Source organism: Malaclemys terrapin, chromosome 9 (assembly GCF_027887155.1).
Source record: "Malaclemys terrapin pileata isolate rMalTer1 chromosome 9, rMalTer1.hap1, whole genome shotgun sequence".
NCBI lineage: Eukaryota > Metazoa > Chordata > Testudines > Emydidae > Malaclemys > Malaclemys terrapin.
Window position 1 is genome coordinate 57,135,509 of NC_071513.1, and position 18,485 is coordinate 57,153,993.

The 18,485-nt window shown below is 40.0% G+C and overlaps 1 protein-coding gene across 5 annotated transcripts in view; it reads right to left on the reverse strand.

Annotated features, from left to right (window-relative positions):
- Positions 1-18,485, reverse strand: part of STAG1 (stromal antigen 1) — a 391,372-nt gene that overhangs the window by 350,391 nt on the left and 22,496 nt on the right. For 3 of the 5 annotated variants that reach the window (XM_054039940.1, XM_054039942.1, XM_054039943.1), the window contains one exon: positions 2,078-2,129. The exons of the other annotated variants lie outside the window; for them this stretch is intronic. The gene's annotated coding sequence lies outside the window, so the exon portion shown is untranslated. The remainder of the gene's footprint in view (positions 1-2,077; positions 2,130-18,485) is intronic. 5 annotated transcript variants of the gene reach the window in all.

Genomic DNA, 18,485 nt, shown 5'->3' on the forward strand with positions numbered 1-18,485 from the left:
ATAGTCTGACCTGGATCCCAGGCAAGTTAATACAGTGGTTGAGCAACCCAGTTTCCATACTACTCCAGCTCCTACATCAGCAGAAAACTATTTTACTAAAGCAATCCAAACATTTCACCTGACATGATCCTTAGGAGATAGTTTACAAGTAATTTCTACACTGATTTAACATAATATGGAAACATCTTACTACAAACACCAAACAAAGGGGATATGATGAGGCAATTTACAGTACAGCTTATATTCCTCCATTAACTGAAATATAAACAGCAGCAAAAGAACATGCCAAGAAAAATTAACCCCAATTCTAACTATTGATCATGCTATTCACATCACACATTACATATGGGATGGGGATAGTGTAGTTTATCACTTTCTTGGGGAATTATTCATTTAAAACCAATGAACAGTGAGTGTAAGGAATATCAAAGCACACAGATTTTCCCCCGGCTGTATTTAGAAACAAAGTCCTATTAGGTTATTTTATCCATCCATCCACCTGCCAATAAAGGATTGTCCTGAATATTCAAATAATTTGTCCAGTCTAATTTTAAGTGACTGAAGTGGCAGGAGACTACTCCAGTCTAGCTGACCTCTTATTAAGTGTACCTTTGGTCAATTTCAATCAAATCACATCTATCTACATGCCACTGTTACACCCTAAACAATTACTCCTCCTTGGTGTTTTCATTCCCTTTAAATACTGACCATACATATGGTTAATATCCCTGTTAGTTATTGCACCATATTTTTGATTTTTTAAACCTTTAGTAGCTCTGAATACATTCCTCCAGATGCTAAAATATTTTCCCCCAGTTCATCAGTATTTTTTGGATACTGAGACCTAGAACTCTAAATAGTACCCTAGGTGTGATATGACATGGGGCAGATACAGAAGAACTGTCACTTCCTTGATCAGTGAAGAAATTTCTCTGTATTATACTGCACAGAGTGCTATTGGCTGTTTTTGTCATTAATATTGAACGACCAGATCATGTCTAATTTGCTTTGCACAAAAGCTTGTTGAGATATTTCTAGTTCAGTAACATACCATTCCCTTCTGAGCATTTGACCAGGAGGACAGAGTCAGAGTATCTTCTCAGACTATGCTGAAATATCCTATTTTTGATACTCCATCCTCCTTCCCTCAGCTTGCTTTTTTCATCTACTTGTCACATCTTCCCATGGTTACCATTATTATGATTACAGTGGAGCCTAGTAGCTATAACTTAGTTAGGGTTGTGTTCTAAAATGGGTTTAAAATATTTTTTCTCTCCTAAATATAGAAGTCCTTTTAGAGTGAATTTCACACATGGTTAGTTTTCACACATTTTCTCTTGTTGATTTTAATACAGAAAATGTGAAATTGGGCTTTTTATGAACTTTGTCCTTGGCAGTCCAACCTTTCACTGTTAACAGATAAGCTATTTACCTACACGATTTGGTAGACAGATTTATCCCTGAGTACATCTGATGCAATATGTACTTTTAATTGCATTTTGGGTCATTTTTAAGAGTTATTCATAATAGTTGAAACTATGTGTGACAAATTTTTGTCAAATATACTCTTCTCTGTTGTATAGATAAAAAACAGACTCCATCAGTGTAGTTACAGTTTTCAGCCAGATTCTATGCTACTATGCAGAAGATTTTCTATATGGGGGTCTGGCACACAGCACTGATGTGAAGTGTACACTTCTCCATCCCTGACAGGTTTGCCCCCCTTACTTAGTCATCTACCATTAAGCATGAAAAAAAACACAGGAAATTAATATACAAAAAAACTTAATTGTAAAATAGTCAAGTTAACTTGTACTACACCCAATACACCTAACACAAACACGAACAAGCAAGGAATGAAAAAAGTTAAGCCATTACAGCACATACCCTTCAATGCTCTAGCCACAAGCATACACTTTACCATTACCACATTCACAACATCACAAATCCCATACCACAACCTTAAAACTCCTTTGTAATTTCACCAGATATAATTCAAGCTTTGTGTCTGTACCAAGACTATGTATCCCTAAGGCATTAGCTATTTGAAGCTGGAAGACTGATCAATGGAGCTTACCTTTAAGAATGTATTAACATGCAATGGAAACTCTGGCTGCCACTCCTGATACCTAGGAAAAGCAAAAATCAAGTGTGTATTAAGTTTCTCCTGCCAACCATTTCCTCGGTGCCAACAAAGCTTGAGATATAAAGCATGACCTCAAATTTGAACCACTTCCAGATGGAAATTTAGGAGCTCTCCAAACAAAGGTTTAGTACCTGTTTTGGGTTCATAATTTAATCACTGCCAATACAGCTATCCTCCACTTTCAGATGTGCTGGACAGACTAACAGAATGCAAAATGAGCCAAAGGTTAGTTATGAGGAAATTTTCTGTAAGGATCCTAAGGATCTTCCACCAATCTTCAGAGACTGAAGATGACAAATTCTTCTGTTTACCTCAAAAATTCACCCACAGGTGTTAAGCTTTCAGTTCTGCAGAGGTAAGGAACAAACACCTCTTGTGTGCTCAAGCAAATTTTAATTACTTGCAATAGGACTGAGGCCATAGGCTACTTTCAGTTAAAATGGTCACCATTTCCCTAGAGCCTGTGCAATAGATTAGAATGTCCATATCAGTGTAAGAAGGGTGTTTCTGAGGAGTAACTGCAGATCCTGTGCTCAGAGGTAACAGCCTTGGCTAATTTGTGAGTTTGGTATGTTTCTGTAAGGGCCTTGTGATTGCGTTTTCAAGTCTCTCCAGGCAGGTGTGTGATCTCTCCAGGTGTTTTAAGTTATTTTTGTTAACCAAGGAGTTGTGCTAACCCAATTATACTAGCTAAATAAGCCAGCTGCAAAGGGAACTCTGAGTCAGAGAATAGGCAAATGCTAACAGGAGTGTTTGAAGGAATTTGTAGCAAGGAATTTGCTTATCTTCTACCTAGGTACATTTCTACATCAGTAATAATGGACAACATTGGAACAGTATTTGCGGCCTGGAGGAGATGTCCATGTTTTCCTTCCTGACTGAAGACACAAGAGTTTTCCTGAATGTGAAGTGCAAGTTGATAGGAAGAAAAAATTTGTGGTCTTGAAGAACCATCAACCTGACACAGCACCAAAGAGAATGAAGACTTCTTGAATAACAAGATCTGGGAATCATTGCCACAGATTCAACAAGGGAAGGAATTAACAATGAAGGAGTCGAAATAAGAAATCAGAAAAGAGGATTGGCAGTTTATGATCACTAGAGGAAAGTGAATCAGAAGGCATTCTACATAGCAGAATACATGATCAGGTAAGGTTCAAAAAAGAACTAGAGAAGTTCATAAAAGATAGGTCCATCAACGGCTATTAGCCAGGGCAGGGATAGTGTCCCTAGCCTCTGTTTGCCAGAAGCCGGGAATGGGCGACGGGATGGATCACTTGATGATAATCTGTGCTGTTCATTCCCTCTGGGGCAACTAGCATTGGCCACTGTCGGAGCACAGGATACTGGGCTAGATGGATCTTTGGTCTGACCCAGTATGGCTGTTCTTATGTAGTCTACAAGGCATCTGCAGAAAATCTCTCTCTGAAATTTCACTAGAGGAACAGAATACAGCTGCAGGGGACATATATGAGGATGGCTGCTCAGCTGAATCCAGAAGGACATCACACCTGCCCAAGAGAAGACTAGAACAGTCCCTGTCTTCAGGGACTCCATGTTAAGAAAAGTGAGTAAAAAAATTCTGCAAGAGACAAAAAGAGGACAGAAGAAATGTGTGCTGTCTTCCTGGAAATAAGAGAAGAGATATGATAAAATGACATTCTGAATCTGGTGCACAAGACTCCGCTGGCATATTGGCACTAGTGGCATGACATCACGCTTCAAAGATTATTGAATACTTCAGGGATCTTGGAAGGGAGGAAAGGCCAGGTGATATTTTTGGAGAGCCTTTTTATCCCATGAGCAAAGGGGAGGTGAACCTCTGGGCTAGATAAGTGATATAAAATAGAGGGATTTGTTTTTGTGGAATGTTAGCCACGTTCCATGGAAATGAGTGAGCTAGAGAGTTTGAATGGCCTTCATCACAATGGCACAGAAACCAATCTTGTGGAATAGACTAGTTAGATTGTTTGGAAGTCATTTAATAACAAATAGTAATGGAGTAAACACAGTACAAACACTATGCAATGCAGACTAAAGGAGTCATGAATCATGGTATCAAGGGGTGTGAAGAAAAGAAATATAATTACTGAAAAAAGTACAGAAATTAGAAGTTCAGGCACCTATCAGCATATAACCTATATTCTTCCACCCAGACAGATCTTACCATTGCCACAACTGTACGTCAAAGACCACAACTTTAATTTCAACCTTTTAGTGATGCCATCCATGCAAAGCCTTCACTAACTACCATCACCAAGCACAAACTACTATATTAAACATGCCAAAATAACAGCAACTTGATTAAGGGAATGTGTGCAGAAGGAAAGGTTGTGGGTAGTTTGTTGTGTCCATTTCTTCAGCCAGAACAGCCCTCGGCCTTCATCATTGGAATCAGATGTTTTTAGAAAATTCATGCTTCTTATTAATTATAATTCCATCATATCCTAGTGCTTACATAGAAACATAGGACTCAAAGGGACCTCCTGGATCATCAAGTCCAGTCCCGATATTGCAGGCAACTATGTCATACTCCCATTCATAAATTTATCAAACTCCATCTTAGAACAAGGTAGATTTTTTTCTCCCACTATTTCTATTGGAAGGCTCTCTCACTCCTCTCATGGTCAGAAACCTTCTTCTAATTTCCAACCTAAATTTTTTCATGGCTAGTTCACACCCATTTGCTCTTGTTCCAACATTGTCCTTTAATGAGTAGAATTGTACACAATATTCCAGATGAGGTCTCATCAGTGCCTTGTACAATGGCATTGATACTTCCCTATATCTCTTCCAACTCAACTCACATATCCTAGGATCACATTTGCCTTTTTTTTTTTTTTTTTTTTTTTTTTTAAAAACACACACCACACACAAATGCATTTCTTTGGTGGCTCATAATTATCCTGTAAACTAATACACCCAGGTCTTTCTTCTCCTCTGCTGCTTCCAACTGATGAGCCCGCAACTTATAGCAGAAATTCTTGCTATTAGTTCCTAAGTACATGATCTTTCACTTTGTACTCTTAAATTTCATCTAATTTCATCCAGTCCCCTAGGTCATCCAATTCTTCCTGTATAATATTTTGATCCTCCTCTGTATTGACAATGCCACCCACCTTTGTGTCATCAGAAAATTTCATTAGCACATTCCTACCTTTTGTGCTAAGATCATTAATAAAAATATTAAAATAAGATTGGTACAAATACTTGAAGAACTTGACTAGGAACCTCCCCCTCCAGCATAATCTGCTGTTGCCTCCCCTTTAGTCTATTCCTTACTCATCTTATTATTCTTGTACTAATTCCCATCTTCGCCAACGAAACTGATAATTTCTCATGTGATACCAAGTCAAATGCATTATTAAAATGCAAACAGACTAGATCTACTATATTTCCTTTGTCTAAGAAATAAATTTATCTTCTCAAAGAAAAGCATCATGTTAGTCTGGTACAGTCTACGTTACCATCCTTATTAAATACCGAAGCAAAGTATTTGTTAGTTTTTGGGCCACACCTGCACTATCCTTAATCTCTACCCCATCCTACCTAGCCATCTTTACTACATAGCAATCCCACTTCTCTTCGTGCTCTCTTTTTATTTATATGGCTAAAGAACCTTTGACTATTTGCTTTAATTTCCTATGCAAAGCCTTATTCAGTTTCACTTTTGACAAGTTCTCCTGGAAAAGTTCAGGTGAAAAAAAGCCACAGTTTCTGCCTGATCATATAACAGCAGCCTATGAACTAATGAAATGTCTAAATTACATAAATCTTGATAAAACAGACAAAATTGCTTTTTATCAAGGGGGCAGACATCAATCTCTGTTGCCCCAGCCAACGAGCATCAACCATCTTGCACATACTGAGTCTTAGCCCTCATTTAGTTCCCCTATTGCAACTACACACTGGGGAAGATGAGACTGCACAATACTGATCAAATGAAAGTAGTACAATCCCACCCAGAAACCCTCAACATGTATGTGGGCATCTAACCCATAGCACCACTCATGCTACCTCTGACTACACTGCTACTTTTTGCCCACTAGCTCGAGCAGAACTACCATGAGTCTGTCTACTTGTGCTGAGAAGGAAAGATTACTCACCCTGTACAGTTACTGTAGTTCTTCAAGACATGTACCCCTATGGGTGCTCCCCCTCAGGCGGGCATGTGCCTCTCAAGCCCTTGATCAGAGATTTCCAGCTATCAGTGTCAGTTCAGCCTGCACATGTGCCCTATACCGCCTTGTGGCAGACACTGAGGTTATATAGGGGCATGCAGGGAAAAATCACCCTTAGTTCCTTCTCTATTCAATCATCTCCAAGGCAATAACCAAAGTAGAGGGGAAGGAGAGCAGATAGTGGAGCATCAGATCTGACAGCATGGAGCAGTATGTAATGCTTTGAAAATGTATGGATTGAAGTCTAAGTAGCAGCTCTACATAGCTCAGATACTGGAACATTCTTCAAAAATGATGTAGATGTTGCCTGCAATCTGTCTGAATGTGCTCTCACGCAGGGGGCGGAGGAGGGCCAAGCACCTGAAGTTTCATAACAGGTAAAGATTCAAAATGAATATCGGGTTGTAAGTCTGTGAAGAAATAGGAGCTCCCTTAGATTGATCTGAAAAGGATAGGAAGAGTCCAGGCGATTCCAAAATGGAATCCTATCCAGGTAGAAGGATAAGGCCCTTCTATGGAAAGAGGATTCCTACTGACAACTGTGAGCTTTTGGAAAAAATACTGGTAGATAGATTAGTGAAGATGAAAACACAATGTAACCTTTGATGTGGATGTAAAGAGACCTTATAATTAAAAAAACATGGCACAGGGGAGATCTATCATCAAGGCTCCAATCTCTCCAACCCCATGGGCCGACATGATGGCAAGCCTTTGGTTCAAACAGAGGTTTCATGTGGTGGCTGAGAACCAGGTTGAGATGCCTAATGCGGGGGAAGAGATTACTCAGACCCTTAATAAATCTAGACTATATGGGGTGAGCAAAAATGGAGGATTCCTTGACAGGGGATGAAAGACTGATATGGCAGCAAGGCGTACCTTGACCGAAATGATAAATAATCTGGATGTCTTCAGATCCAGCAGTTAATCTTGGATGAGAGAAAAGGGAACCAATTCAGGCCAGAGGTAGTGATGATAGACAAATCTCTTCCATTTCCTCAGCTAAGTAGTGCGCGTTTATGTTTTTCTACTATTTAATAACACCTGGTGCACCTCTGTAGATCAGAAAACCTCCATTCCCAAGAACCATCCAGGAGCCACATCCTGAGGCACAGAACCACCATGCTGGGGTGATGCGAGCGGCCCACTTTCTAGAACAAGATATGAGCAATGGTCAGGAGCTTGATCAGCAGTTGGACACAGAGCTGAAGCAGGTAAGGGTATCAAGTTTGCCTCAGCCAGGTAGGTATTATGAGGATAACTGGCCTTGTCTTGCCTGATCTTGTTCAGCACCCTTAAAATTAGGGGTGTTGAAGGAAAGGCATAGAACGGACTCTTCTTCCATGGTAGGAGGAAGGCATCCCCAAGGGAATGGTGATCCATGCCGCCTTGAACAGAAGACAGGTGGCTTCCTGTTAACAGAAGTGACAAAAAGATCAATTTCTGGCATCTCTGGAATGTGCTGTGGAGAACTTGAATGTCCAGCTCACATTCGTAGTCCTGGGAGAAGTGTCTGCAGAGGGCATTGACTGTGGCATTCTGGATGCCTAGGAAGTAGACTGTTGAAATCTGGATATGGTAGGCTATACACCAGTTCCAGAGCTGTATAGCTTTGATGCACGAAGAGAGGGATCTTGCTCTTCCCTACCTGTTGATGTAAAACATTCAGGACATGTTTTCCATCATGACCCTGATTGCTTTGCCCCAGATGTGTGGCAGGAAATAGAGGCAAGAGTTCCTGACTGACCTGATCTCCAACAGGTTGATGCAGAGATTGGTTTTGTAAGTTGTCCATCTGCTCTGAACTAGCAGATTGTTGAGATGGGCTCCCCATCCAACAGGAATGTGTGGGTTTGTTAGAGTCACTGATGGGGTTGGGCAACACAAAAGGACATCCACACGGACATTAAGTTACTCCTTCCACCAGTTTAGGGAGTTCTTTAGGTGCCAGGGGACCATCATCCACCTGTACAAGGCATCCCTGTCCAAAGAATAGGCAGTTCTGAGCCAATCATGGAAGCAGTTGAGGAGTATTCTTGTGTGGTTGGTCACAAAGGTGCAAGATTTTCAGCCAGACATCCAGCCACTTTTGGTTCTTGTCGTAGAGGGTAGATCTCCAACCTATAATGTTGATTCACTGCATTCACCACTAGGGAGTTAGGTGCGGGATGGGAAAATAAAGAGTTGGAATCCTAAAGGGGTACTTCTTATCCACCCTGCTACACATTGGTGGAATAGTGGCAGACATTTGCCACATCGTCTTAGCCAGATCCAGGAGAGCCTCATTAATAGGTATCACCACTCTGGAGAGAGTTGCCAACTGAAAAAATATCTGAAGACATTCGGTACCCAACAACAGGGACTCTGGTTCATCCGACACTGAGATGTCCCTCAAGTATCGGAACTCCTGTGGTTCTGGTAAGGACCCCAATACCAGTACCACAGCTGACATTACCATAACTGGAGCCAACAGCACCTACAATAATGGGTATACTACAGGCATTGTAGACCTCAGGTGCCAATACCTGCTTGGTACCAAAGGTTCCATTTGCAGTGGTACCCCGGAATGAGCTGCTTGCATCAGTACCGAGATGGCTGGTTAAAGCACACGATGGCATCAATGTAGTGGTATCCTTCAGTGACAATGGCAGGGTTCAACTCGATGGTACCCTGTGCTTACCCTCCTTACTGGTGGAGGGTATAGATGCCCTTTCAGAGCCATGCTTCCTGTCCTTGGAGCTCCAGGGCTTTGTGGGCCTACCCATACCCAAGGAAGAGTCCTATGCCTCAACAGTACCCTCGGAGACAGATCTCGACAGGAACATGGTCTTTTTTGGAGCTGGGACCTTAGAAAGTTCATGGTCTTCTTTCCGAGAGTCTTCCCAGCAGGTGCCAAAGACTTCCCTTTCTTAGGGGACACATGTCCTGAGGTTGACAGGGCACTCAATCTGTCCAGGGACAGACATACAGGGGGATTGCCTGATCTTGCTCAGAGGGTAAGCTTTATCTCCCTGTTCTTCATAGCCCTGGTCTTAAGTGCCAAACAGAAGGAACGCTTCTAGGAGACCTGAGACTCTCCCAAGCAACGGACACACGGAGTGCCAGTCGCTGACCAGTATAGACTCTAGGCAAGAGGCAACATTTGACGCCTGGCAAACCAGGCATACTCCACCAGAAGAAGACATCTCTTGGAGGGAAAAAGAGAGGGGGGACAAAAAATAACCCTCACCTAAAACTAACTATATCAAAAACTAACATAGAGCAATAAACTAACTTTGAGAAAAAGAGAGAGAAGGCCAAGTCTATGCGGACATGCTAGGGGGCTCCATCTCAGGCTGAGGTGGTAGAGAAGGAACTGATGGCAAGTCGCCCAGGCAGCTGTGGTGTCTGCCACAAGGCGGCATGGGGCACATGCACTGGCAGAATGGACACTGCTAGCTAGAAATTTTCAATCAAGAGCTTGAGAGGTGCATTCGTACCTAAAGTAGAGCACGAACAGGGATGCTACACGAATCAGCAGTAAGCTCCCAGCTGCAGTATATACCCTCTGTAGTAAATTGTTGGGATATTTGTTAGAATCCAATTCTGTTTCTTCTTAAACAAAGAAAAAAAAGGGGAGACAGAAAAAGAGAAACAAACAAATTCTGTCTGATACTTGCAGTTCAGTTGTTGGAAAAATCACTGACAAAGTACACATTACCTTACCTGATTATAGGGCTGTCGATTAATCACAGTTAACTTACGTGATTAACCCAAAAATTTAATCGGAATTTAAAAAATTAATCTTGATTAATCGCAATTTTAATTGCACCGTTAAATAGAGTACCAATTGAAATGTATTAAATATTTTTGGATATTTTTCTACATTTTCAAATATATTGATTTTAATTACAACACAGAATAAAGTGTACAGTATTGTATTATTTGCACTGTAAAAATGAACAAAAGAAATAGTATTTTTCAATTCACCTCACAAAAGTACCATAATGCAATCACTTTATTGTGAAAGTGCAATTTACAAATGTAGATTTTTTTTTGTTACATAACTGCACTCAAAAACAAAACAATGTGAAACTTTAGAGCCTACAAGTCCATTCAGTCCTACTTCTTGTTCAGCCAATCACTAAGACAACAAGTTTGTTTACATTTATGGGAGATAATGCTGCTGGCTTCTTATTTACAATGTCACCTGAAAATAAGACTAGGCATTCACATGGAACTTTTGTAGCCAGCATTGAAAGGTATTTATGTGCCAGATATGTTCAACATTCGTATGCCCCTTCATGCTTCCGCCACCGTTCCAGAAGACATGCTTCCATGCTGATGACGCTCGTTAAAAAAATAGTGTGTTAATTACATTTTAGACTGAACTCCTTGGGGGAGAATAGCATGTCTCCTGCTCTGTTTTACCCGCATTCTGCCATATATTTCATGTTATAGCAGTCTCGGATGATAACCCAGCATATATTGTTCATTTTAAGAACACTTTCACTGCAGAGTTGACAAAACGCAAGGAAGGTACCAATGTGAGATTTCTAGAGCTACAGCACTCAACCCAAAGTTTAAGAATCTGAAGTGCCTTCCAAAATCTGAGAGGGACAAGATGTGGAGCATGCTTTCAGAAATCTTAAAAGAGCAACCTTCCAATGTGGAAACTACAGAACCCAAACCACCAAAAAAGAAAATCAACCCTCTAGCTGGTGGCATCTGACTCATATGATGAAAGTGAACATGCGTCGGTCTGCACTGCTTTGGACCATTATTGAGCAGAACCCCTCATCAGCATGGACGCATGTCCTCCGGAATAGTGGTTGAAGCATGAAGGGACATATGAATCTTTAGCACATCTTGCGACACCAGCTACGAGTGCCACGCGAACGCCTGTTCCCATTTCCAGGTGACATTGTAAACAAGAAGTGGGAAGCATTATCTCCTGCAAATGTAAACAAAGTTGTTTGAGTACATGTCAGAAGAAGAAGTAGGACTGAGTAGACTTGTAGGCTCTGAAGTTTTACATTGTTTTATTTTTGAATGCAGTTATTTTTTGTACATAATTCTACATTTATAAGTTCAACTTTCATGCTAAAGAGATTGCACTACAGTACATGTATTAGGTGAATTGAAAAATACTGTCTCTTTTGTTCTTTACAGCACCAATATTTTTAATCAAATATAAAGTGAGCACTGTATACTGTATTATGTGAAAAATGTAGAAAACATCCAAAAATATTTAAATAAATGGTATTCTATTTTTGTAATCGTGCGATTAATTTTTGTAATCGCTTGACAGCCCTTATTACCCACCAAAGGACTTGGGAAACTTAACTAGAGGGGGCTAAAACGTCGTTTAGCTTGCCTCTTTGGTCATAGCAAAGTGTTGCAAGGTACACCCTGTCCTCACTAGACAAGCTAACTCTTATTAGATGGAAGACAAGATGAGGAAAAGAAGGTAGGAGGAATAAGATAGGGGAAGAAATTGACACTACAGAGGATGGAGTATCATTTAGTTTGCTTTCCTCAACGCATCTGGTCAGAGCATGTTTCAGGGAAAAAAGACTTAATGGTATGACAGTATAGCTCTGGGTTTTCACCTACTGGTGATGGTGCTGGCCATGATACTGATGCCATGCATAAGCAAATTATCAACTGTTCCCCAGAAAAGCAATGTCGAACATGAATAGCAACCGTCTCCCATGAAAGCTGATAAGTAATAATAAAGGTCCAGACATGCACATGTCCTCTGATCTTAAACATTTTGGCCTGTTTCTATTAACAATTCTGACCTAAACACTTAACTAGAGGTTTGTCAAAGCTCTTAGTGAGGTACAGGCAGCTTACATTGTTCTTTGATTTAAATCACTCCACCCTGACATTATAGGAGACTGTCAGTGCCAAACACTTCTCATTGTAAACTCATGTTTTAAATTGCTTATAACTTTACAAGCTGTAATTGTTTGGGCTGAAATTTTCCCTGCTGGGTGCCTGCCCGAGGCTGAACTGTTTTGAAGAGTTTCCATTAAAAAACAGTTCAACTGTTTCTCAGACTGAAGTTAGGGGGAAACTATATTGTTTTGCACGTTAAAATGTTCTTACAATTAAGATCCAATGCCTCCATACTTTGGCATAGGGACTTTAAATGCAGTAGGGATAGAGAGGGTGATGACTGCCCTTGTGTCAGGAATGTGCCTTTTGCCATCCTTGTGAAAATCCACTGTAATCTGGCTGAGTTATAAACCTCTGAAACTCAGTTTGTGCTGAGGAGAGTCTTCAAAGTTTTCATGTGCATTGTGCATGCTCCATCCCCACACAGCTTTTATGAGCCCAGATTGTACATGCACTACCCCAACAAAGTGATTTGAGCATGCTCCACTGTAGGACTACAAGGGCTGAGCTGCAATTTTCCACTGTGGTGCCAAGCACCAGAACTGGGAGCAGGAAGACTGTCTCTCTTGTGCTGTCAATCCCTACCCTTTCCCCACACACACACGAGGGCCAAATCATGAACCTTTTAGCACTTGTCCACATCCGGCCCCAGTTAAGCAACCAGAAAATAAGACAGGCCACCGGCCTTAGCTAGACCGCCATCCATTCTCTTCCTGCAGTCTCCTGACTCTTCGCAATAAACAAAGCAGGAGTCCTACAGACAGCAGCCTCATTCAAAATATCACTCAGATTCACACCCTAAGCATCAGCCGACCTATAAGCTGAGTAAGTTAGGGATCCTGTGAAAAAAGTATGTAATAATGTCATTAAAGACTATCAATGTATACACACGGGAACCAAATTAAGGATGTATGGGCAACTATAATTCTAGCACTGAGTGCCAGACTTTGTAACCTTTATGTTCTTTAAAGGTATTTTAACGTAATTTCATATAAATTGTATATTCATATTAACATATGATCAAAATATGGAAATAAATAAGGATACACAAAGGCACGCAAAACTGTTACAGGAATTCTAATGTTTTATCTCCAACATTATGAAGAAGAAAACAGCTTGAGAAAACCATTCAGTTGAAGCCTACTAAATTCAAAGGGATGATGATCTCATTAAATGATTCACAGAATGGAAAATTTTAAAGTCTAAGGATTTATACATACATTTTAAAAAGCCATATAAAGCTAAACAATTAATTTGATAGAAAAACTAAGAAGGTAAATTAAACATTTAAAAAACTGCAGAGCAAGTAGGTCTCAACTCAGGATTTCCTCCCAGTGGGAAGTTGCGGGAAGAAGGCAACTAAGACTGTAATTTCTCCAGAATTTAACCATTCATTCCAAAAAAAAAAAAAAAAAAAAAAAACACACACCACACAGCCTCAAAGTTTTTATGCTTGAATAGTTTTTTAAAAGATCATAGAGGGTCCAAAAACTGTAGTCTGAAGACCACTCTATTCCTCACACCACTGGTTATTGGTCCATACAGCTGCTTAGTCGCAGGATGCTAGCTTTCATTTCCAACTGCTAGAATTACACTGGAAGACAAGTAAAAATACTTCCCTACATAAAAACTTCTGCTCATGCCAGAGGGACATTATACAGTTGCAGACGAGAGAACAAGAGTAGTTTGTGTGTGACCATAAGTGGGAGGGGAGGTTATCCATATGACATAGCTTCTATTAAGACGTAATCTGTGATGTTCTCCACATTAACACAAGAAGAGCTTGTGTTAAATAAGATCCTTTATAACTTTACAATCAACTAAGGGTACAAAAAACAAAGTCTATTCCTAAGCTGAAGCAACCAGCTTTTTGTTCTGCTCAGCAGAACGAGCCAGGCATCGGTGAAGAGTAACTCTCAGAATTATTCAGGCAGACTCAACACCTGTACGTAACAATAACACCTGTGCCACACTTTTATTAAAAAAAAAAAAATTCTCTATCATCTATATGAACAAATTAATTCTACAAATCAATCTAAGTCTCTGGTGGAGCGGAGGGGGAGGAGGGGCAATTAAATCGTTCTGTCACTGTTTTTCTGGAAGTTGCAGCAGGCCAGTCAGCTGATGGACCCGGAGGTGCAACTGCTTCTTGTTGTTTTGGCATTGCTATGTCTGACATCATTACCAAGCAAGTCTAATTACTCTGCATGGGGGGTGGGGGGGGGGGTAATTCTCAAACTATAATATAACCAAGCTGTACTATTTCTCTGAAAGCCAGTGGGGGTTTCTTTAGTTGAGCCACTTCTGGATACACCTCTACCTCGATTTAACGCTGTCCTTGGGAGCCAAAAAAATCTTACCGCATTATAGGTGAAATCACGTTATATCGAACTTGCTTTGATCTGCCGGAGTGCGCAGCCCCGCCTCCCCGGAGCACTGCTTTACCACGTTATATCAGAATTCGTGTTATATCGGGTCGCGTTATATCGGGGTAGAGGTGTAGTTTGAATATGCATCAATAACGACACAATTTCTGGCCTCTAGAGCAAAAATGTCCACCTTATCTGGATCCCAGACTCTAACTGATGTGTCTATACCTTGATTATGGTTCCCTACCTTCAGGTGGTCTATACATTTGGCATGTGGTAGAAATATTTACCTTATAAATGATATCTTTGATCATACCTGGCCAATATATTACTGCTTGTCCTTCTTTTGCACTTCACCATTCCCTCAAGTACCCTTTTTCAGTAAGCTATTTTTTTCCTAGTTTAACTGGATCACAAAGTGCCTACATTGATTCACAGAGTCCAAGACCAGAAGGGACCATTTTGATCATCTAATCTAACCTCTGTGTAACACAGGCCATAGAACTTCTCCAAAATAATTCCCACAGCATATCTTTTAGAAAAACATCCAATCTTGATTTTAAAATGGTCAGTGATGGTGAATCCACCACAAACCTTGGTACATTGTTCCAATGGTTAAATAAGTTCACTGTAATAAAATTATGGCTTATTTGCAATCTGAATTTGTCTAGTTTCAACTTCCAACCATTGGATCATGTTATACCTTTCTCTGCTAGACTAAAGAGCCCACTATTAAATATTTGTTCCCCAGGTAAATACTTACAGACTATAATCAAGTCACTTTTTAGACTTCTCTTTGTTCAACTAAAATAGACTCAAAGAGCTCAGTCTATCACTAGAAGGCATGTTTCCTATAGCTTTAATCACTCTTGTGGCTCTTCTATGAACCCTCTCCAATTTATCAACATCCTTCTTGAATAGAGGGTGCCAGAACTGGACATAGTGCTCAGCAGAGGTCACACTAGTGACAAATAAAATAACCTCTATTCCTCCTCTAGAGTCCCCTGTTTATGCATCCTAGTATAGCCTTAACTCTTTTTGGCTATAGTGTCACAACGGGAGTACATGATCAGCTGATTATCCACCATAGCCCCCTAAATCTTTCAGTGACTGCTTCCCAGGATAGAGTCTCCTTATCCTGTAAATACGGCCTACATTCTTTGTTCCTAGATGTATACGTTTACTTTTAGTCACACTAAAATTAACATTATTTGCATGCACCCAATTTACCCAGTGATCCAGATCATTCTGGATCAGTGGCCTTTCCTTTTCATTATTTACTACTCCTCAATTTTGTGTCATCTGCAAATTTTATCAGTGATGATTTTGTGTTTCTTCCAGGTCACTGATAAAAATATTAAATAGCATAAGGACAAGAACTGATCCCAGTGGGACTCCACTGGAAACACACCTACTCCATGATGATTCCCCATTTACAATTACATTTGAGACTTATCAGTTAGCCAGTTTATAATCCAGTTAACATGCATTTTAATTTTATACAGTTCTCGTTTTTTAATCAAAATATCATGCTTTACCAAGTCAAACAACTTAGAGAAGTCTAAATATATTATGTCAACATTATTACCCTCATCAACCAAATTTGTAATCTCATGAAAAAAGGTATCAAGGTAGTTTGACAGAGTCTATTTTCCATAAACCCATGTTGAATGGCACTCTCCTTTAATTGTTTATTAAAGAAAGGAGTCCCATATCAACCACTCCAATATCTTGCCCAGGATCTATATCATGTTGATGGGCCTGTAACTATCCTGGTCATCCCATTTACCCTTTTTAAAAACTGACCCAACATTAGTTTTCTTTCGCTCTTCTGGAACTTCCCCACTGCTCCAAGACTTACTGAAAATTGGAATTAATTATTCAGCCAGCTCTTTTAAAACTCTTGGGTGCAAGTCTTCTGGACCTGATGAACTAAAAGCGTCTATCTTTAATAGCAGCTGTTTAACATCCTACTGAGATACTAGTGGATCGGAAAGATTCAGTTATCTATAAAGTTATCATCATATGATGAGACGACATAATCTGTTTTCCCCCCAAATAAAGAACAGCAATATTTGCTGAATATTTCTGCCTTTTTTGCATTATTATTGACAATTCTACCATTTCCATCTAGTAGAAGGACCAACAACACCGCCAGGATTCTTTTTGTTCCTAATATATTTTAAAAAATCCTCGTTATTGTCCTGAACTCTGCTGGCCATAGATTTTTCTTGGTGTCCTTTTGCTCCCTTTATGAATTTTCTACAATTTCTAGCTTTTGATTTATATTCATTAATAATAATTTCCCCTTTCTTCCCCCCCTTTTTTTTTTTTAATAGCTGCTTTCACTTCCCCTCTAAACCTAGGTCAGTTTTTAACTAGCATGGCCTTCTTCCTTGATTGTGAGATTCTGGCTTCTTGAGCATCTTAATAAGATGTTCTTAAATGATTCTCAATTATTATTCATTTTTCTGATTAAATTCTTCCTCCTGACTGATTTAGCTCATAACTGTTTTCAGTTTTGTGAAACTGGACCTATTAAAGCATCAAGAATACTGGTCTGGATTTATTCTGCATATTTTACATCTGATCAAGTCATGATCACTTACACCATTAATTTTTAGTTTTATGATCAGTTCCTCTTTATCTGGTAGGACAAGGCGTAGCTAATAAAGAATTCCCTGGTGTTGACTGCCACTCTTTTTGAATTAGAAAATTGTCATCTATAATGTTTAGAAATTCCAAGGATGCTTTAATACTGTCTGCATGAGATCTCAGGCATATGTCACTCAAATTGAAGTCCCCCAATGTCATGCAGGATTTTCCCCCCCGATACATTAGAAAAAGGTGCATAAGGAGACAGTTCCTGGTTCCTGAGTGTGATTTGATGGTCTGTAACAGACAGACACCAGCTAGGATCCCATCTAGTGCTGTAACTGTTAGGACACTGATCCATAACTATCCAAAGATAACTTGGAAGAAAATAATCAGTGACTCAAACAGCTAGTGCCATTTTTTGACAAAGCATCACTTTCCCTCCCCTTTTGCCTTCCTGATCCTTCCTAAATAGGTTAACATTCCAATTGTGTGAATCATCCCACCAGGTTTCATTAATACCAACTAGATCAAATTTATGCTGATAAATGAGCAATACCAATTTCTCTTGTCTGTTACCCAGGCTTGTACCATTGGTGTAAGGCAATTCAAGAATGTCTTCTCTTCATGTGTTTTGGTTAATTAATTTTATCATCTCAAGTGCTCATATCTTCCCTCTTTTTATCCTCTCCCTTTGCTACTAGTTTAACCCCTCCTGACTACTCTAGCCAGCCTGTCCCCATGGAGATTGGTACCCCTTCTATGGAGATGGAGGCCAGCCAAACTATACAGTCCCCTCTCCCCAAAGAAGATGGACCAAAATTCCACAAAACCACAACACCTCTACTTTTCACCACTTACCTACCTTTAAGGAGAACACCATCTACCACAGAGAGTTTATGCCTGTGATGTACATAGTACTTAGATGCCTTTTTTCCACCTGAGAAGTACAGCAGATATCACGGACTGCAGTGTCTCATCCTGTTCTCTATCACCTGTTACTTTTCCCACGTGAGGTGAGACAGCACCTGAGTACTCTACCCTGTTGACGTGGACAACATCAGATTCAGTTTCTGGATCTTGATCTCAATGGGATTATACCTCCCAAATATTGGAAATTAAATAGATTTCCTTGATTGAAATCAATCATATTTTTGAAGTTCCGTAAGATGCTGTGAAACTTATGTGATGCTTGCAATAGATTCTTGAAACAAACAATTAGCAACAGCTTGCAATCAGTTTCAGTCACAATCAACTGCAATAGCTGTGGAAAGCTTTGCAACTAAAGGTGATTACCAGAGTGTCCTTTCCGAA